Source organism: Apostichopus japonicus, chromosome 12 (genome assembly GCF_037975245.1).
Source record: "Apostichopus japonicus isolate 1M-3 chromosome 12, ASM3797524v1, whole genome shotgun sequence".
In the NCBI taxonomy this organism is placed as follows: domain Eukaryota; kingdom Metazoa; phylum Echinodermata; class Holothuroidea; order Aspidochirotida; family Stichopodidae; genus Apostichopus; species Apostichopus japonicus.
In genome coordinates this window covers 8767880-8790425 of record NC_092572.1, presented here as the reverse complement: position 1 = coordinate 8790425, position 22546 = coordinate 8767880, and the positions used below count along the sequence as shown (strand labels likewise).

Genomic DNA, 22546 nt, shown 5'->3' with positions numbered 1-22546 from the left:
TTTTGATAAGACCTACAGTGTTTACTAACTTATATTCGTCTTTATTGCGCATGACCGGCATAGGCCATGCACTGAGATGTGAAGTGATAACCTTAACAGCTTTCACACGAACCTATATAAATCGGTTATTTTACTATGCATGAAATTCTGGGAACTTTTTTTTCCCTCCAAATATATTTTCGTGTTGAAATAAGAAATAAAAGAATGAACCGAAGCTTGTATATCGTATATAAATGCCACAGGGTATTTAATTTACTCTTTGATTTGATTAAAATTTAATATCTCGTTTATTTTCCAGGTTATTGTGGTTTCTCATTTCATTTATTACTCATTCAATCACATAAAGAGGTAGAAACACATCATGAAATCAAAACTTGTAGACTGCAGATAAATGAAGAAATAATTGAAGAAAATGAAGAAATAATAAAGAAAACGTTTTAAAGCAGTTCGGTTTGGGTTTGATTTTGTTTATATTTTCCAGTTTGATTTCTTGCCATGTGACGTATACTGAAAAAATGTCTGGGCGACGAATTGACACTTAGAGATCTACTTTATTGGCTCCAATTATAGCACGCTATAGCAAGGAAAGTTTTGTGATTATGTAATCGACCTGCCACTGTCGTAAATCGACCTCGAGCTCTACAATTAGCCTGCACAGCTTCTTAACACCATTAGGCTTGGCTTCGTGTAAACACTGTGTGGAAATATGTTCATATATACAGTTTAGTGAATCATACAGCGTTCACACAAAGACCCACATACAAGAACAACAATATGGCAGGCATTGCAGACTCATTGGTATAAAGAGGTCATTTTACAACCAAGGCAGGTCGACTACGTAACTTTTCCATGATAGCGTGCTATCGTTGGGGTCTATACAGCAGACCTTTTAAAGGGATTTTCAGGCGGCAGTCAAATGTGATACAAATATCGCAACAGAACATATATTTTACTGTTAGTTGAAAACAACATATGAATAATCTTGTTCTAACTCAAGGTATATATGGTTGATTAAATTGGAACATTCTATGGCTTGGCTTAATCCTCGGTTCGTCTCGATGATTCTTCCTTTGTGAAGACATGAATTAAATACTTATAAAGGAAATCAAATCTATAGGCATATATTTCCTTCCACACAATGATATAGTTTTACTGGTAATTATTGTAGTGCGCGTGCGCGCTGCAATATTGGCATTACTTGTCAAGTGAACGATGACTGGACGTTCAAACTTAAAGTTTCATATAGTCTCTGTACATTTGTAGTTTCAGAGGCTAGCTGCGAAGTCAACTTATTCTGAGCCTGTCACGGGCGCCCACAAGCGCCCTCACTTTGTAGGCACCTGCATGACTAAACTCCCTGGTGTCTTGTCCGCCCAAAACATAGCGTCATGAACAACCGAAAAGTGTTTCCTAATACTGCACGCCTTCCACGCGCACTACGATACTGCGTATTTACAGGCAAATAACAGTTCTAGTTTACTATTGTGTTCTGTTTTGCAACAGACGAACTGATCTACTTGTCTGTTTCTTAGACTATATAACGCAGCCACTTTCATCGATGTTCCACACACTTTATCAGTGAAAATCACATGCAGATGTAATCGGGAAAGAACATAAGGACTGTATTATCTTAGTTGGGAGAAAGCTTAGGCATTCTAACCAACTGTAAGTCAAAGACGTTTTCTTATTCTTCGAAAACAAAAGATAAACTTGTGATTACTACGTGGGTTCCTCTTCTATGGTAACAATTGTCATAAGGGAAATCGAATGAAATTCGTTTTAAATTGAACTAGACATCTGGAGAGGAAATGTCGCCATTCTTTCAGTTCTTGCTATTTTGTTTTTCTCTAGAACTTCTTCTGCGTCACTGAAAGCTGTTTTATAGTCCGCGAGTTGAAAATAACGGGCTCTCGTCCTCGGGGTACATTAGTTTACAGTCGGTTACATCAAAGATGTTATTAATTGGGGTAACCGATAAGATATTACTTGTTTTCAGGAATAAAAAATGTCTCCGAAAACTTATCTTTTCTCGTCCTTTTTCAGCTTTTTATTTAAAAGAAATCAAGGATGAAACGGTTCTTCTTTCAAAAAACAAAATAATTTGTTTTTAATCCGAAGGTATATCGTTTGTCACCGGTTTGGCATAAATCAATCAATATCGGAATATTTGATTTACTTACAACACTATTTATTAGTCGCACATCCCGTGATCACGTGGCCACGATGTTTGTTATTGTCGCTGTGACCACATGGCTGTGCACACGTTTACAAATTTCTTTTTGTTTTTCATATCTCGTTTAGCACTTCACAGACCGCGGTGACAAATCACCAGCATCTGACTATTTAGTCACAACAGACTCTCGGTCAAATTGACTAATTTAATAGGTCCGTGGTCACGTGTTTTTCGTATTCATGTTGCTAAGTGATTGAACGGTTAATGTGGTTATTTTTTTTGTGTGTCACATTTAACCACAACTCGATGTCACATTTGAAGTGTCAACGCCAAAAACAAAAAAAAATGGTTTAGCTCATACTCTTTTATGCTAGTTTGAAGTAATAGCGAGCCAATGCATTATGAATATTCATGATTCTACCTCAGACACCAGCCAGTCGAGACAATTTCCTAATGCTAATTACCTCTCTACACTGTACTCCAATATCATGCTCTCAAAGCACTGGTATTGACAGTACAAACAGTTCCTAACCTTGATCTGATAAAAACATGATGTTCATACTGCTCGCACTGACAATACGAGTGCTTTGAAGCGGGACATGGCACTGCAGTATATATAGAAAAAATTGTCCCAACTGGCTGCAGAATACATCTTTTGTTATCACAGTTATGCCTAATTGCAAGGATATATAATATACAGAACGTGCTTTTCCATGAACAAAGGAACACACTTCCTTCATAATGTATCCTTCACAATGTTACCTACGACAAACTACGACAAACATTTGCCATTACTTACCGGTACCCCCCCCCCCCAAGTGAAACCAGCTCCACGGATCCCCTGGAATAGAAATACCAGGGTGGGCAAACATAATTCTGCTTGGGCCTCAGAAGTTTGTGTTTTGTAAGACATCCTTAATTCACTTAAATAACATCACATTAGAGTAAACATGCTGTTTAATTACAGTCGAAACGGCTGGTAACTTTTCTAATTATTTTAATTTCTTCTTGAAAGCCAATAGAACCAATCCCGATTTTTTTTGTTCTTACATCCCTTACACTAAATAACCAGGAAAATTTGCCCCTTGCTAAAGATCATAATATACTATTACACTTTTCAATATACTATTACAAGTTTTCATGTGGTTTGTAATATTTACAAAAATTAGTTAATTGATTGTGATAAGTTACCACTATAGCCAACCATATAACCATGTCGACCCACACAATAAATCATCACCATGGTTACATCTTTATTTATCGTATTGTAATAAAATACAATTTCAACTATGCTGGCTGTTGAGGTTTGCGCTTAAAATAATTTAAATAACTAAACAAAAAAACACTTATAAATATGACTACTCTTAACATCTGTTTTTAAATTTTCGCATTGATGATATCATTTTTATAAAGTACTAGGTTTAAATAAACAATGCTCTATTTTCGTTTCAATAAACAATGTTCTAATTTGGATTAAAGCTTTATTAAGGATTAATGGATTAAATAAGCAATGCTCTATTTTTGCTACAGTTTCGGAAATCCGTCATGACTGTGCAAATAATAAACGAAGAATATTTACGTTTCCATAGCGACCAATAGCTCGTTTACAGCTGTCACAATTGGATACTACAACAAACAGTTTAATTAATTATTCACTCGATTAAGTTAATGACTTAGTGCAACAGCTGTAATTATTGCTTTGGATCAGACGTGAATTGCGAGTGCAACAGCATGAGTACTTCCAGTACAGCTCGATCAGGCTTGTCTCCAACCCCCCCCCCACCCGACCCCACCCCTGTGGCATCGAGTACGAGTAAGGGTGCAAAGTCCTAAGCAGGAGTAAGAGTATGCTTACGTTTCTTTTTGTTCTGTTCAATTTTGTAAACCTAAGCATATCTTTGATAACTTTAGGCACAAAATTAAATTTTGATAGGTTCCAGACCGTCACAAAACACTATTATCAGTCAATGTTGCAACTCTATACCACTTTTAAGTTTTACTTAAAAATGACCCTTTAAACACCAGAGACTCATCAATTGAGAAGTGACTGGAATATTTAGTCTAATAAAGACCGTTACAGGTTAACACAAATTACAATGGGAAAATATACCACTTTCTTGCCTAAAATTACTGTTTCTTTTTATATATTGTATGACAAACCTGCGTTGGACAAACTGGTGTGCAGTGTCAAACAATAATGTAACATTGTTAATATGAACTTTAAAATGAATATGTTTAGGTTGAGTTATTAGAATTGATAAAAACAATGAACCAACAATTAATCAACAATTAAGGCCTACACCGAGTAGCCAATTTTAGCCTTAAAGGAGAATCCCAGAGATGTATGTAGCAAATTGTAAACCTGAATTTCTGGAAAAAAAAACAGACAAGTTATTAAAACATTTACTAGTACTCATTATGCTATCTTTACTCGAACTATGACAAAATGAAGACTGAAATTCTGCACATAAATGTCATCGTTTTGAATGTTGATTTCAAGCAGAAGAGTTAACAGACGTTGTGCTACTCTGATCCAATTTGAAACTTGGAAGTTTGGTGAACTATATATAACATATTTTTCTGCGTTGGTCAATAGTCTGTGTGTTGAACTATCGATTTTAATTAAAATACTTCTAGATTAAAGGAGATAGATAGCCGTAAGGCACAGATGTTGTAATCACTGACCTTGAAGTAAAAAGTAAAAAAAAGCTGAAAAAATAACCGACTACCACCGTATCTTATGCGCATGCCCAAATTGATATATGAGACAATATAAAGTGTTTCGATTACGTGGTAAATCCAATAAAAATGACGTCACCTTTAGCAAAGTTCATTGTTCGAATTTTACGTCTTCTCGCCGTTTATATATATACATATATATATATATATATATATATATATATATATATATATATATATATATATATATATATTTATATATATATATTTATATATATATATATATAAATATATTATAAAAAATATATATAAATATATAATATATAAATATATTATATATATATATATATATATATATATATATATATTTCTGACAATTTGTAATTTATCAAACATAAAACAAGTTCTACAGTGTGTGTATTTAATAAAAAAAATATTGTAAAAATATATATTAAAAAAAATAGACATGGAAACTTGGTGAGAGAGTACAAGCTTTCAGAATTCAAAACGTTGTTTAATACATATCTTACTATTCACAATTATATCCGTACAGAAAAAAACTTTAATTTATAAGTAACGAATCCCGCTTAATTGGTAACATATATAGAACTGTTAGTAAGTTACTCTTATGTTGTGCGTTGGTAAGCGTTCCACAACGAACAGTCGTACTAAATTCGAATGACTTTGCTATACTGCATGCGAGAGAAGGCAAGACAGGTCGAGCTTCCATAGCCAAAAGAAGGTTTCGAACCCACATCAAACTTTATGTATGTAATCAGCATGGACTGCTATCAAGTAGACACGTGTGTGAGTACAACAACATGACCGAGCACGAGTACCAGTTAATATGAGTACCAATATGAGTACCTTGGTATGAGTACGCGAGTACACTGCAGGTCTAAGAATAAGTCAGAATTTGTAATCTTGCAAGAATAACATCATATCATAATATTTAAAAACTGTTCAGAGTACGAGTAGGAGTACAAATCAATGAGGTGCGAGTACTAGTATGTGTACGAGCTCCGCGGACTCAAGGCAAGTCTTGGTAACGGGGTACATCTACCAATGATGGGACTTGTATATAACTGATAGAATCTGTTACTTATTTGATTTCCAAACAGTCAATGATTTTACTCCCACGAATAAGATAAAAATGCCATGATACCTTTCCCTACTTCAATCGATATATATCCTTGTTCTTAATGTTTTATTAAAATTACTGAAATAATCCCTTCACCTTTCAAGAGATGTTACAAGATACAGGTAAATACGATGCTTCAAGATATGGGTTGTAGTAAGATGAGGTACAGAGAGGTTTGGAGGGAATATGATATGTTTATCAGAATGTGAGAGCTATTATAGGAGAGGTTATGACAAGTTTATAGGAGCGATTACGATGCTTAAAGATATGGGTTGTAGCAAGATGAGGTACAGAGAGGTTTGGTGAGGATATTACCTATCAACCTGCACTAATGTCCAAGGAAGAACTAGCCTCGCAATAATCAATATATAGGGTCTGTATTTCTTATTATTTTTTCCTTAACACAAACTACTTTTCGGCCTCTTCACATTTGCCTCTTAACCGCGCTGGTTTCAGCTTTCACTTATTTCATTACTAAGAGCTAATTGTGTGATATTCTAGACTTGATTACCAGTCGTTTTGTTTTCGTATATCGTTTGCTTCAGAATATAGTAGATTCGGATCGCCTCACCATAGACTTTCTCTTATATATCAACACATAAAATAAAGAACTTTAAATTAAAAAAAAAACATCTAATAAACTTAATATCGACCCTCCCTTGGATTTGATCTGTATGAACCGACCGAACCATTGATAGCAAACACATAGGGATGATTTTCTTAAGAATGTTTCCAGCAAATCGAATTATCAACGGTAAATCAAGAACCTTTGCTAATCCTATGCTATTCCCTGGTGAATTCTTACAGTGTGGTAGTCTAGGTGTTTTCAAGAATAGGCTTTATTATTATATTTAACAGTATAAGATAAGCCGTTTGCAAAGGGTAAATCGCCGCTGGGAACAGCCAGTATTGAATTTGAGCAGAATCTGATGCGTTTAACCCAAAAATTTCCGGAGGCTTTTTCTAGGGACCACTTTTATATGCAGACGAAATAAACTAGTTGTTCTTTTTCCCCTATCCTTTACGTACTGTAGCAACTTGTTACTTGATACATCAATTGGCAATCATAGTTTAAAATGTGTTAACTTAAATTTTTTTTGTGGCCTTTGCTGCGAATAACCACCAATAAATTAGATAATTTACTATCGTAGTATCGTAGCAAAGACGAGAATCATAACATATATTTAATGAACTTGGTTACATGATAATATTTTGTACATTTCTAAGCTACCTAAGCACTGCTAGTTGTAACGGTTGATGTTGGCATCTTTTCGTTTAGTGTACATGTACGTTTTATGTACTCAGTACTTACGTTCCATAGCAATACAGGCATTTTTTGTCTAATCTGTTCAAAACAATAGGGTCGATAATTGAGAAATGTTTTTTATTTTAATTTTGTATAATTTTTAATTCTTCAATAATTATAACGAAGTGTCTGAAAGACGAAATTGTTAGAATAGAATGGAACATTATTTTCTAAGTATTTAACATGATTTCATATATTGGTTTTAATAAGTTGTAACTTTAATGTAAAAGCGGTAATATATCTAACAACATGAAGTAACAACTCTCTATAGGTAAGAATTAGTAACAGAATAAATACCTAACATTGGCGTCGGACCAGTCACATCCCTTGATATTAAACGTGAGAATTAACATACTTTCATTGTAAAAATTGGGATCATATAAGCTTTAGACCTAGATAAAGATTTATAGACTAGATAAGGACTAGAAAAGATATATTACTAAACTGGTATCATAACAAACAATATTGTCCTGGAGAAAAGAAAACATTTGTGGTACAAATGATAATTGGAAGGTTTTTTTTCCTGATCATGTTTGTGGCATTGCGTGGTTCATACTGCGGCAGACAATTGCGTTGAATGACGTTTCGGTCACGTGTTAAAAGGAGACAAAATGACGTGCAGTCAATCCGCTCTTGTGCGCGCATTTTACCGTAGTTGTGGCTATATACGTACTCCCACTAGTGGATTTGTACCCGTACTTGTGCTATATTGGAAAACGAGTAAAGATACGCTAGTACAAGACCAAGTACCCCTACCCACTCTCTGACGATTGTACTCGATTCCGTACTCATATATAACGAAAGGGGAACTCAACGTGTACTCGTACACATGATGTTGTACTCTAGGCTATTCAGAAATGCACAATGACGTTATATGATTTGGTTGTATATGAAACAGAGTATACGTCCAACCATCATAAATACCATTGTAAACTACGCCCTCTATTTAGTGACGTATTTTGACGTATCTATTCACACCTTTTTATATTGTTTTGAAACTTTAGATATATATATATATATATATATATATATATATATATATATATATATATATATATATATATATATATATTTAACTGGAATGTTTTGTTCTCTTCATATTGAATTATTTCCACCTTTTGTTTTTGGCACTATGCCATACACTAATTTGTGTATTTCATATACCGGGAAGAGGAGATAATTGTGAAAGTTCTTTAAAACGTGAACTTCCAACTTCTTTGGCATTTGAAATAATCATGTCAGCACCTTCTATTCTTTTATTCTCTCCGTTCTTCTATCAAGACAATTGTTCGCTCTTAGTTACGTGTTCCTCCGCGAATTCCTCAAACTTACATTTTGCACTGCTCTAGTTCCGAACATTTTTTTGACTCGACTTTTTTATTAGGTTGTAGAATCTACAAATCTGATTACTGGATAAGTTATTGAGAGCCGTCCATTGGCCTAATTCTTTAGCAAAAAAATGAAATTTGTACATCTTTTTATATTTCGCGAAAGGCAAAGAAGGGAAAAATGCCAAAGGCATAACGTGATAAACAAATTTAAAAGAAAGTGTTGAAGTAAAAAAAATGTGTTTTATTCGTGGGAAATTTCTTGTGAGCATATGGTCGTATCTTATATAGTAATATAGCTAAGGAGGAGACCAGTCAGTGTTACTTGTCAGCGTAATTCAATCAAAGTTGAGTGAAATTCAAAATAAATTAAGTGATGACGGTCTTTCCGTTTCAAACTCTTCACACTGATATATATAACCTGTAAAATATATCGAAGACATGAGAGAAAACACACGAATGACGTAGAGAGCTATATTACTGCATAATATGTAGATGCTACGGACAAGGACGTGTTAATATGTCTGGAAAAGAAGTTCCTCCCATATAGATATAGATATATATATATATATATATATATATATATATATATATATATATATATATATATATATATATATATATATATATATATAAATAAATATATATCTATATATATATTTCTATATACATAATGTATGTTTATATATGCATAATGTATGTATATATATATATATGTATAAATATATATATATTCATATATGTATATATATAAATATATATATATATATATATATATACATATATATATATATATATATATATATATATATATATATATATAAATGTATATATGTACTATATAAATGTACTATATATATATATATATATATATATATATATATATATATATATACATGCCATTTCTATATATATATATATATATATATATATATAATAAAAGTTCAACACACCAGAAAATTCCACTTCATGACCGGTTTCGTCCTTTTTGGGACTCATCAGGCGAAGGTAGGAATCGAACTTCGGACCTTTGTCACAGACAGAAGTCCGCACCACTCGACCACAGCGATCCTACTGGAGTGGCTTTGTATAACTGTTATTGAGGGCGTATATCCCAAGTGTCATGATTGTACATGCTTTGAATCTGACAATCAAAGTAAAATAATTATATTGTAAAATTATTTAAAATTTTTCTGTTTCTTAATTCCGTTCTTATTTAATTGTCGTTCGTTATATCCTTCAGTTTACGGACATTTACCTTTCAGATTACCCTATATTTTTGCGACAAAAACCGTTTATCTATATATCTTTCATAAAGTCCCTCGGGTCAGCGCAGAATATGTGTGTATCTTTTAATATTTACCCTGGAGTTTGCGCAGAGAAGATTATGACGTGGGCTTAAAACATATATTTCCAAGTTACTATACACTGGCATTGATCAACGGTCACAGCATGCCGATATTACACACGTCACAGCCATCTCATTTCTACGAATGTGATTATACAAATATCAAAAAAAAAAAAAACATACATAAAAAATGCCTTTACAGGTATGCCATATGATTGTCCTGGTTGTTATCAATTATTAGTTCATAAAAAGTAAATATAAAAAGTTTCAAAGTTCAGTTCATTGGCCTGGTATCAGAACATCCGCACATTACAAAACCCTTGCCGATAGACAAATCATACGACTCGAAGTCAAAATGCGTTTTAATCATGACTAAAATAATTTCACCGCTAGAAGCGACATCAAACAGCTCTGGTCATGAACAAATATACGAAAACCCAGAAATGCTAAACAAGTATAGCTAAGTTCCCTCCAATCCTCCTTCTCGCCGCCTCTTTTCCTCTCCCTCGCGGCGGTTCTCAGACTGAGTATACCTACTGGGGTTGTTTTGTCTACATCGCTGCAGCTTGGAAATAAGTAGTTGTACTTGCCCAACTGGAACAATTCCACAACTTTTATTTCTTCTCTTACATAATCTATATATATATATATATATATATATATATATCCTTCCCAAAGACTGTCTACTATTGTGGTTCGTTTTGTTAGTGCGTCACTCCCAGAATCGATACTGCCTGCCTAACGGATCGATGGCGCACAAAATGGGAGCCTAGCCCAAGCTGTGAAGTAATCGACATGTCGTGAGCAATAACAATGCGAATAGCTCAGCTTTCAGGAAATTCAGTTTAAAGCCCTGCTTAATAAACTAGGTTGAACATATGTTGCGAGATTGCTAATCATAATAATAGTAATAATGACATGTTTTTATTCGTGTAGTATCTGTGAGGTGAATCAGCTGTACGTGACGTCATCAAAAGCAAAAACTGGTCAGGAGAGAAAAAAACTAGATTAAAAACTCAATAATGAAGTTAGGAACCAGTCCATTTTTTTAATGTGTCGAGGACGCATTTTTAATAATCGCTAAGTCTATCGGAAACATTGACTCATTTTTATTCTCTTCAGTGGACGTACTTATATAATATTAACTCTTCTCTTATTACAGCTTTGCAAAAGGAAGGGAGAAACTATAATTAGATTTCAGGAGATTTAAAAAGAAAGACGAAAAAAGGTGGTGCCCTACAATTTTATCTGATTCCGTATGTTTTTGTGGCTTTATTACTATCCTGCCGCCATGAGCCAAAAGCGACTTACAACTTTATAAAAAAAAAATTGATCAGTAATCAGTTTTATCTTTCGACATTTGTTGCTGACAACTCTCCTTTGTCAAAATGAATGTTTTTCAGCTTTGAATAATATTAATATTTCTTCAACCTAATGCACAATGTTACATTCTTTCTATTTATAGTAAATTTGTATGACATTATTAAAGAATAAGGTAGAAATAAAGACGCATATATGAATTTCATGAACGTAAAGTTGATCATTTCAACAGCTGATATGGAAAATTCATGTTTGAAATGGATTTTTTTTTTGACGCAGTGATATATACATGGTAATTTAAGGGATTTGAATGACTGTTTACTCAACACCAAGGTATAATATTATCGGTTATAAATGTTATAAATATAGTGTTATAAGTGTTATAAATATGTCACATATACGTGGAATTCATTTATATAGGGAATAAATGAAAATGTAGAGAAACATTGGTTTTAGACACGAATGATTAACTGTGACATTGGGACAACAAGGAACAGGAACAAAAAAGAAATACACTGTTGAATGTACCTATGTAAAGACGTTGTGAAACATTATATAAGGAATGAATTCACAGAGGACAGGAACAATAAAAATATACACTGTTGAATGTACCTATGTAAAGACATTGTGAAACATTATATAAGAAATGAATTCATAGGTAACAGGAACAATAAAAAATATACACTGTTGAATGTTCCTATGTAAAGACATTGTGAAACATTATATAAGAAATGAATTCATAGGTAACAGGAACAATAAAAAATATACACTGTTGAATGTATCTATGTAAAGACATTGTGAAACATTATATAAGAAATGAATTCATAGGTAACAGAAACAATAAAAAATATACACTGTTGAATGTACCTATGTAAAGACATTGTGAAACATTATATAAGGAATGAATTCACAGAGGACAGGAACAATAAAAATATACACTGTTGAATGTATCTATGTAAAGACATTGTGAAACATTGCATAAGAGGTTGATACATATGGAACAGGAACAATAAAGATATACCTTGTTGAATATACTTATGTAAAGACATTGTTAAACATTATAAAAGAAATGATTTCATAGTGAACAGGAACAATAAAGATATACCTTTGTAAAAACATTGTAAAACATTATATAAGGAAATAATTCATAAGGACAGGAAAAATAAAGATAGGCCTATACACTGTTGAGTGTAAAGACATTGTGAAACATCATATAAGAAATGAATTCATAGGGAACAGGAATAATAGAAATATACACTGTTGAATGTACCTATGTAAAGACATTGTGAAACATTATATAAGGAATGAATTCACAGAGGACAGGAACAATAAAGAAACACACTGTTGAATAAACATATGTAAAGCCATTGTGAAACATTATGAAATTAATTCATAGAGAAAGGAACAATAAAGATAGGCCTATACACTGTTGAATTTACCTATGTAAAGACATTGTGAAACAATATATAAGAAATGAATTCATATGGAACAGGAACAATAAAACATTACACTGTTGAATGTACCTATGTAAAGACATTGTGAATTCATAGGGAACAGGAACAATAAAGAAATAAACTGTTGAATGTACCTATGTAAAGACATTGTGAAACATTGTAAGAAATTAATTCATACGAAACAGGAACAATAAAAATATTCACTGTTGAATGTACCTATGTAATGACGTTGTGAAACATTATATAAGAAATGATTTCATACGGAACAGGATCAATAAAAAATCACTGTTAAATGCACCTATATAAATAAATTGTGAAACATTATATAAGGGATGAATTCATAGGGAACAGGAACAATATAGAGAGGCACTGTTGAGTGTACTTGTGTATTGACATAGTGTAACATTATACAATGAATGAACAGGAACAATATAGAGAGACACTGTTGAGTGTACTTGTGTATTGACATAGTGTAACATTATACAATGAATGAACAAGAACAATATAGAGAGGCACTGTTGAGTGTACTTGTGTATTGACATAGTGTAACATTATACAATGAATGAACAGGAACAATATAGAGAGACACTGTTGAGTGTACTTGTGTATTGACATAGTGTAACATTATACAATGAATGAACAGGAACAATATAGAGAGGCACTGTTGAGTGTACTTGTGTATTGAGATGGTGTAACATTATACAATGAATGAACAGGAACAATATAGATATATACTGTTGAGTGTACTTGTGTATTGAGATGGTGTAACATTACACAATGAATGAACAGGAACAATATAGAGAGGCACTGTTGAGTGTACTTATATATTGACATAGTGTAACATTATACAATGAATGAACAGGAACAATATAGATATATACTGTTTAGTGTACTTGTCTATTGACATAGTGTAACATTATACAATTAATGAACAGGAACAATATAGAGAGACACTGTTGAGTGTACTTGTGTATTGACATAGTGTAACATTATACAATGAATGAACAGGAACAATATAGAGAGACACTGTTGAGTGTACTTGTGTATTGACATAGTGTAACATTATACAATGAATGAACAAGAACAATATAGAGAGGCACTGTTGAGTGTACTTGTGTATTGACATAGTGTAACATTATACAATGAATGAACAGGAACAATATATAGAGATACTGTTGAGCATACTAATGTAGGGACAACGTGTATGGTACTGTTTTAAGAAAAGTCACACAGAAAAGAACCAAACAACGAACCGACTGATCCGCTCTCAACCCCAGTCTCCTAGCATCGAGGCTCTAACTGTGTGATCATCGTTAGGTGTACGATTCCCCTAGGAGGACATAATGCTTCACACTAACTGAGCCAAATCGCCGAGGACTGAAGGTAAGAAGGAACCGGAACAATAAAAATACAGAATGACACTGTCGTGTGCCCAGGCTTGTGTATAGTGGAATGTGTATAAGGAATGCACGCACGAACAATAAGAAAAAGCAACGCACATCTGTTTGATTATCAAAACAGAGCATTACACAAGGCATGAATTCCTATACAGCACAGAAACCAATAAAGCAAACCAGAACTGCTAAATCTATCTTTATGTATATGGTGACTGTAAGTTTAGACTCTATTCAAGTAATTATATAGTTCGCAAAGCGACAGGAATGGTATAATACAAAACCGCATTTACAAGGAATAACAAGCTGCTAACTCGAACAACTCTCTTACGCGGAACATTTCTGGAGAAACCGTCGATGACAATCAACAAGACGGATATTTTTAACCCATCTTGACAAAACTACTAATTATCCAGCAGGTAGTATCTAAAGTATATCTATTTCCAAAAGAAATGGGAAAAAAGTGATGGAAATCAACAGAGAGAAAGTGAAAAGAAAATATCTTTATCGATGAACATGTAAGTGTTTGCCTTCCTAATGAACATGAATCATTAAAGCCTAAAAATAAAGCCACTTTTGGGATAGTTTTCCTCTTCGGGGGTACTTCTAACCCACTATGTTGCTCATCTCAAGCGCGGCTCGATTACCCTCACCAGTTGCGGTTACACTCAATGAGTGGCAAAACTCTGTGTTGAATACGCGAAGTATCAAGTTGAGAGTTTTTTAGTGGTTGTCCGCTTTGAGGAGTAAGAGAGATTGCCTGTGTGTGTGTGAGAGAGAGACTCGATAGTTAGTTACCTACATAGCATGCGCACTGGGGCATTGATCGTACACTAGCCGTACACAGGGAATAATCGATACCATAGCCTTTCATTAAGTTTAGCTTGCTTTGTCGAGACAACGATTAGCTCTTACCGGTTTGGTTGTATTAGCAGGCAGTATTACCGTTATGTAGATCCTAACAGTTTTCTTTTCACTTCCAAAAATTTTGGATTAAGAAGGATTACTTTAAAACGGATTTCTTTGGAGTTACTTTTATTAAACAAACATAAAGACAAAAAAACAAAACAAAAAGGTCTGACAACTTTTGGATAACCTCCTTGGAAAAGTACAGGGGACATAATTCATTGAGGATTTGGAGGATTTGGAGGAGTTCGTCGTGTTTTGTCGGAGTTTTGGCATCTTTAATAGAACTTATTTTGAAGTTCCTTTTTAGGTGAGTAGAATATTTGTTTTCAAAACTTTTTGTTGTTGTCGTTTGTATTCTTTGAAAGTAACGTTATAACAACATGGCAGTTATATGATATTGCGATGGAGATGTTGTTTAATGATTTGAATGTTGCTGAGTAATAGATCATTATATAAAGGTTGTGCCCGCTATAAAGAAAGTGGGAATACAACGCGGTAAAATGTTTATCATGGTGATCTACCAACTACTCAAATGTGTGGTAAACATTTACAATGAAAAAGGCCTATAAGTAGAATTTAACAATCCATCATTCGATTGGTATCGTAACTTCAAAGCTAGATACAGCATTATCACAAAGTAACACACATCGTTTTACGTATATACGTATAGTCATAGCCGCGACGAAACTTAACATTACTCACTCCGTTTTTTCTTTTTTTTTTAATTAATATTTCATTATTTGCTCTCAAATCAATGATGGAAACTTTTCTGTCGAAATTAAATTGTATTATTATTTTTTGTGTTATTTTTTTTCCCGTTATGGTTCTGCGCGGTTTATATCATAATGAGACTGGGTGCTGTTGAATGTCGAGCTGTGTTTTGCGGATAATGTCGCAGACGGGATTAAGATTATTTCACACCTTTTTTTCTTTTTTTTTCTTTGTGCCTCTAGTGGAGTTTAGTACAGTTAGGATATAGGCAAATGAACTTCACTAGTTTTCTAAGTAAGTATACCTCAAAGTACTCTTAAAAAGTGGAAAGTTTCCATTAGACTGAAGTCAACATCATTCCAAAGAAGTTAAGTAATCAAATTTAATTGAAAATTAAAATTATACATCCACTAGAGCAGTTAATAATTATGATAAGCCCAAATGGGGTTTTTACTTTAGATAATGTCATTAATTAGCTGGCTGGTATCATGCACAGCTAAATATTTTATTAAATGTCATAATCCTAGAGGATGGGAGAGGGGTGAAAGGATGGGAGATGAAGAGAGGGATGGAGGGGGTAAAAGTTTAGGTAGCCTACTTAAGAAGTTTGTGTGGAAATTGTGGGGCAAAAATCGAATCAGAATATGCATCCTCCAAATTGGACATACTTTGATTCAACTTTGGTCTGTTTTTGCGACTTCCCCTTTCGTAAATTTTAAGAGGGAAGAGGGAAGGGTGCGGACTGGTGTGAGAAACACCTGTCTCCTAAGTCCGTGAAATTTTCTTGGTCTGATATTGGTTCTTAGTCATTAAAGGTAAATACGTTTAATGTTTAATACGAGATAATATTACAACATATCGACAGTTGAATCACAAACTAAATGCTTTGATGCTCTACATACAAATGAGGCGACCGGAAAACTACGTCATCAAAATATTTTTTATGCAATCTTGGGTATATTTTGGTACCAGTTTTGAACCATTTTTTTTTTAAAAAGGAAAAATGCAAAATAAATTCTGTTTTAATCTGTGTAAAAACACTATTTACTTTGTCAGTAAACAATGTGAAGCTTTAATCCGTACTTATCATTTACCAGGTATTACCTATCAAGATCTGATCTATTTCTTTGGTATTACGTTGTTTGTTTTGGTACTATTAATTTTGTTTATAATCATATCCCTCATCATATGAATTTACATCACGTCAGTATCCTTGCGCGGAATTGCAAATGCAAGCAAACCTCAAAACATTTTTAATCAATTTAGCGAAAACTTCAAATTGAATTTTATAAATATGGCTATAATGAGAAAATTTCGCTTTGTAGGGCGACTGCCGAGTACTTTTAAGGGACTATGTTATTCGGTAAATAAATTGCCATCCTCGCTAAGAAACCATACAATAACAACAGTAAATCTGTCTTTTTGTAACCAAAGTTTGTGACGCAAACATTACGTCATGCGTTTAAAATTAGTAAAAACAATGCGATGAAGACGTCAACTGATGTAACACGTTTGAAGCTTTGTTTTTTTCTCTCTTTCTTTTCTTCAACTTTGGTCGCTGCACTTTTCGGAAAAAAATTGGTAAACATATACATAGGGAGTTGCAATTTAAATGGCAGCTCCCTAACCTAGCAATCTTTAGTCAAAATAAGTTTCCATCTTAGCCACTCTCCAATATTTGTTTTGCCAAAATGTACTTCAAATTAGCGATTACTTTATAAAAATCCGATACAAAAGTAAACATACGTCTTCATATTACTAACAATCAATCGCAACGCCGAACAAGAACTTTCCCATTCAAAGAAAGAACAAGGGGATGTTTGAAGAGCTTTCTAGTCACTTCGCCCAACAACCATTTCGCCCAACTGCCATTTCGCCCAACCAGCCTGGTCATTTCGCCCAACCAGCCTGGTCATTTCGCCCAACCAGCATGGTCATTTCGCCCAACCATCATAGTCATTTCGCCCAACCAGCATGGTCATTTCGCCCAACCAGCATGGTCATTTCGCCCAACCTTATTTTTACTAATATTCAGTCAGAATAATATTACTTTTTCTATTCCACTAGTTCAATTTGATTTATTTTGGGTAAGGTTACTTCGTAATAGGTAAATAAAAAGTGAGGTCCGCTCGATATCGATCGAAGTCTGAGCAGTTTGTTCGGGTATAATGGGAAGATTACACTACTTTAGGTGTTTACGCATACAATGGAAGTTATATTATTATACAAACACAGGGGAATCGGTCTTCATAAAAACCTATCAAACCTAACCCCTTAAACACTGATCAATCATACTGACTAAAAATTCCCGAACGTTTCCTTACTAAAGTTATACAAATGGAGGATTTCAAGTTTCCTTAATTTTCCTTAATATTCGAATGCTTACTATCAAACCTAACCCCTAACACACTGATCGAGCCTCAAGTTTCCTTAATATTCGGTTCGTATCCTGTAACGTTAACAATTCCCGAACGTTTCCTTTTGAAGTATCATATTTAATCAAGGTTGGGCGAAATGACCAGGCTGGTTGGGCGAAATGGTAAGGTTGGGCGAAATGACAGTTGGGCGAAATGGTTGTTGGGCGAAGTGTCCTGCTTCCTTTGAAGATACAAACTTTATCACCGCCAACACCTCACCCGACTTGGGTCCCGGCGCTGTTTAGCAACAGAGAACCGCATATTAGTACTCCAAGCAGGGTGGTGCGTGTCATTTGCTCCGCTCTAATAGAGCTGCCCCTGTTGACCTGTCACGGCCGGCCCTCGTTCACAGTTCCTTGCGGGATAAGGCCTTGAATGCAATTTCGGCCCACCCTACCCCATTCAAAACCCACCCAATCCCACAACGGCCTGCTACCAAAGAAAGATAAATTAACCACCTTCTATTAATACCTTTTACCTTAATTCTTTGATTTTCTTTGACATAAAACATTAACAACCCAAATATATTATCTCTTTAATGAAACATGAAAATCAAACTCCTTTCTATCGTTTTATATTTTCCTATGTTGAAGCTCAACTTTGTTATAATATATTTATATTTATATATATATATATATATACATACGATCAGTTTTCTAATGCTCGCTGTAGAAAACATTGGCATTTATGTATATATATATATATATATATATATATATGCCAATGTTTTCTACAGCGAGCATTAGAAAACTGATCTATGCATATCTGCATTCATGAAACAAAGATCTTCACACCCCATTTGATTTCTCAGGGGTCTTAGTGAGTTGGAAGACTCCCTATAGTCCACCCCTAGCCAACCCCTTGCCCCTGTAGTTACCCCGCATACCTTTTCCCTAAGTTCTCATCACATGGCTTAACCACGCGACGACTTTATATAACTCAAAAAGAGATTCGATTTATGGCACTTGTTTTCAAACCATGGCTTTAGCTTTGAAAATATTTCTAGTTCTCAGCTGCATGCATGAGCCTCCCACTCATGAAAGAAACGATCGACGTCAAATAATTGATTAAAATTGATTTAATTGATTTTAATTGGATACTACGCGCAATTCGGCTCATTCATTGAACAGGGCATCACTGCACTATTAACGACCTCTTTGGAAAACATTGTCATTTCTGCAGTTACATAACATGTATTCTACCATACATGTATACGGCATTGTACACGATAGGTAACCAACTATACACATTGTACGCAATACGTATTCTTACATGTATTCTACTGTACACTGTAGGCCTAGTGTACATTTAAGCAGACTTGCTTATAGAGTGAGTCCCGTGTTCTTGTACTCGAATCTAGTATTATACTTACCACACATATACTCGGCCAATTGGATTTGATACGGAGTACTCGGTGTATTTTGGAAAACAATTCTATAGAGTAGTGCACGAGTTCTTTCGTATCCTATAGTCTTATTCACCTATGGAGCCTTGTACTCGTGTTGGTACTCATAACAAGTAGGGAAGTTAAGTTGTACTCGTACTGTTTACTCACACTACTAGTCGGCAAGGAATCACATCGGTTATAGCTGAGTCCATGCAATACACAAGTATATAACTAATAGTATTTCCAATATACTGCACTGCTGTTATGTATTATGCCCCCCCCCCCACCCAACCATGCACACCCAACCTGTATGTATGTATGTACCTCTACTCACGGTGCAAACTGGCTGATAATTTATTGTAAGTACTAACAGTTCATTTACATAACAGCATGTGCCCTGATTCGTATATACAAAGTAAGTTGAACTACAGTATATGTGAACCAGTGGAATTATTAATCCGAATTGGTGTACAGATTACGAAAGTTGTTTTGCACGGTCTAGAGGAGTGGTTCTTAACGAGGGTACCCCTGTTGGGAGGGGGGCTTTTGGCTCTTCAGGGGGATTTTTTTGTTCCTCCTAAACAATATGTATAAATGTCCGCATATGTAGTTTATCCCTTTGTCCCCATGTATTCTCCTTGCTGGGAAAGTGAAAAATCGACAAAACCCACTTTTGGTAGCACTTTTTGAGATTTATTGGGGCGGGGGGGGGGGATATCTAGGGTCTAAAGTAAGTAGTAGTAATTGTGACGTCACATACTACTTGATGCACAGGTTTGTTCTGAAATTGTATGTAGCCTAGTGGCGCGGTTGTCTTTACCATAGTACGTAGAATAGTATGTTCTGACAAGCCAAAAAAAAAAAAAAAAGATTAGAGAGAGGAATTTTATCAAACCTTCTATATTAAAATTATCATGACATATTGCACAGACACTAAAATTATTCATAATTTATCAGAACTGATTTTTTTAAATATTTGATAAGTCATTTCTTAAGTTTATTCATTAAAGAAAAGATCTCATTTAGAAAAGTGTATATGTAGAAATTGCTTTCAACAAGAGAAAAACAAATTGAGAGAGTTAGAGATTACCCCGACGGCTATACATCTGTCAAAAGTAACATAACAATACTAAAAGAATGCAAATGAGAATAAGTATCAATAAATGACAATGATAATAATACAATACAACAACTTTAATAACATCAATCCCACTAAAAAATAACATATTTTCCTTGATTACCTTTTCCCCCTTTTTCAACGTTAAAATATCCAAGGTTGTTGGTATCTTTCTTTCGTTTTTCTTTGTTGTTCTTGTTGCACAGTCTCTTGAAAAATGAACGTTCCCGGACAATAATTCATACTTTCATGTATACAAATATGTTTCCAGGTATAAATGAGAACCGACAGTCGATTATTCGCCTGTCAGAATAAATTATGTAAAAAAAAATCCTCTTCAGATATAGGCATATCAAAAAAAGAAACTTATTTATATACGACAAAGACTTGATTCATCTATATCTTAAAAAGCAGATATTCTACCCACGAAGATATCTGTGAACGTTCATTGAATTTCAATTGGAGACTTAAATCAGACTGTAGTTTAAAATATTCCCCGCAAGCATTCTCCATATAAGGCCTATATATATATATGCTGTATAGATGAGATGTTTGTATCTTTCTATTAACGGTTAGAGCGGGGAGTCAGAACGGCTGGTTGTTGACAACTATCAGTCAACATTACAGGTTACCGAGGGCATATCGCTGATTCAGTGCGGTAAAAATATTTAAAGTTTCCTTTGAAATTAGCTACCGCTGTCTCAAACACCTGTCAAGCCTACGAGTATACACCTTTTACCTTAATTTCATTACAGTTGTCGATCCCCGAGGTTAATGGATTTTAACCGCCAACTTTTTTTCTTTTTTTTTTATTAAAGCAAAAAAAAAAAACTCCTCCTTTCATGTCTGTAGCGATAAATGGGTCAGAGGAAATTCCACTTCTTAAGCGAGAGACAAATACCCTGTCTACAAAGAAATTTCATTTATATTTAATTCTCCGGATGATTTGATCAGCTCAACGTATCCTGAGTCTTTGATACTTTGAACACTAAGATGATAAAAATAAATAGAAAAGGGGTAAAATGAAAATTGTCTTCGCTCCAGCTACGTATACAATTGAATGTTTTATACAATGTTAAAGCTACAGGGTGTTTTTGTTTTGTTTTGTTTTGAAAGACGCTTGTTTGAAAGTGTTCGTAATTCGATATCGATAACATATTATGCGATTATGCTTGCTCGAACATATCTGAGGCTTAATACTTTAAAAAAAAAAACATTTTTTCCCCTCCAAATTTATAAGATAATGTCTACTATACGCTCTATCTTTTTTACAGAATATAATGTTTTTGAAAGTGTTAAAGCTACATGCGGCGGTGTGATATGATTTGTGACACCGGGGTGGGGCGGGGCTGGGGAGGAGTTTAAGGGGAGTGGGTGTCCCCCTCCCTTTTGATAAATTTTTGGATTTGATAAAGCCCCTAGATGTAATATGGTGCAATATTTATAGGTTATATCCCAGTTCTTGGGTATTGAAACATGTAATTATGCTATCTGCATAAAAGTGTTTCCAGCTTTATCGAGGAACATGAAAAATAACACATGGATTTAAGGAAGAATCGACACAATGGGTCGATCTTTTTTTAGCTTGTGTAATGACATTATGGATAATTATAAAAGTATCGCATGACATTATTGCTGTGGCATAACCAACTAACTTACCGACGGAATTGGATAAAAGAGCCAACTCAAGGTCTGGGAAAAAGTGGGGGAAATATCCCCACCCCCCTCCGTTACCCACCCCCTGTAATACCGCATATGGCTACATGGTCTTTAAAAAAAAATATAATCGAATAGTTCAGTTCAGTTTGATTAACTCCAGAGGATAAACCGCTAGACGATATTCTTGACCGATTGGGTAATGT

General features: G+C 34.2%; 1 protein-coding gene and 1 long non-coding RNA gene across 4 annotated transcripts in view; both read left to right on the top strand.

Moving 5' to 3' along the window:
- LOC139976918 (uncharacterized) overlaps positions 1-22546 on the top strand; it is a 472282-nt gene that overhangs the window by 227301 nt on the left and 222435 nt on the right. The gene's annotated exons all lie outside the window — the stretch shown is intronic.
- Positions 1-22546, top strand: part of LOC139976914 (potassium voltage-gated channel unc-103-like) — a 180024-nt gene that overhangs the window by 48535 nt on the left and 108943 nt on the right. Inside the window, exon 1 of one of the 3 annotated variants that reach the window (XM_071985802.1) lies at positions 14312-14661. The exons of 1 other annotated variant lie outside the window; for it this stretch is intronic. The gene's annotated coding sequence lies outside the window, so the exon portion shown is untranslated. Of the gene's footprint in view, positions 1-14311; positions 14662-15279; positions 15360-22546 lie in introns of those variants that run through there. One more of the 3 variants, XM_071985800.1, reaches the window with a different exon arrangement.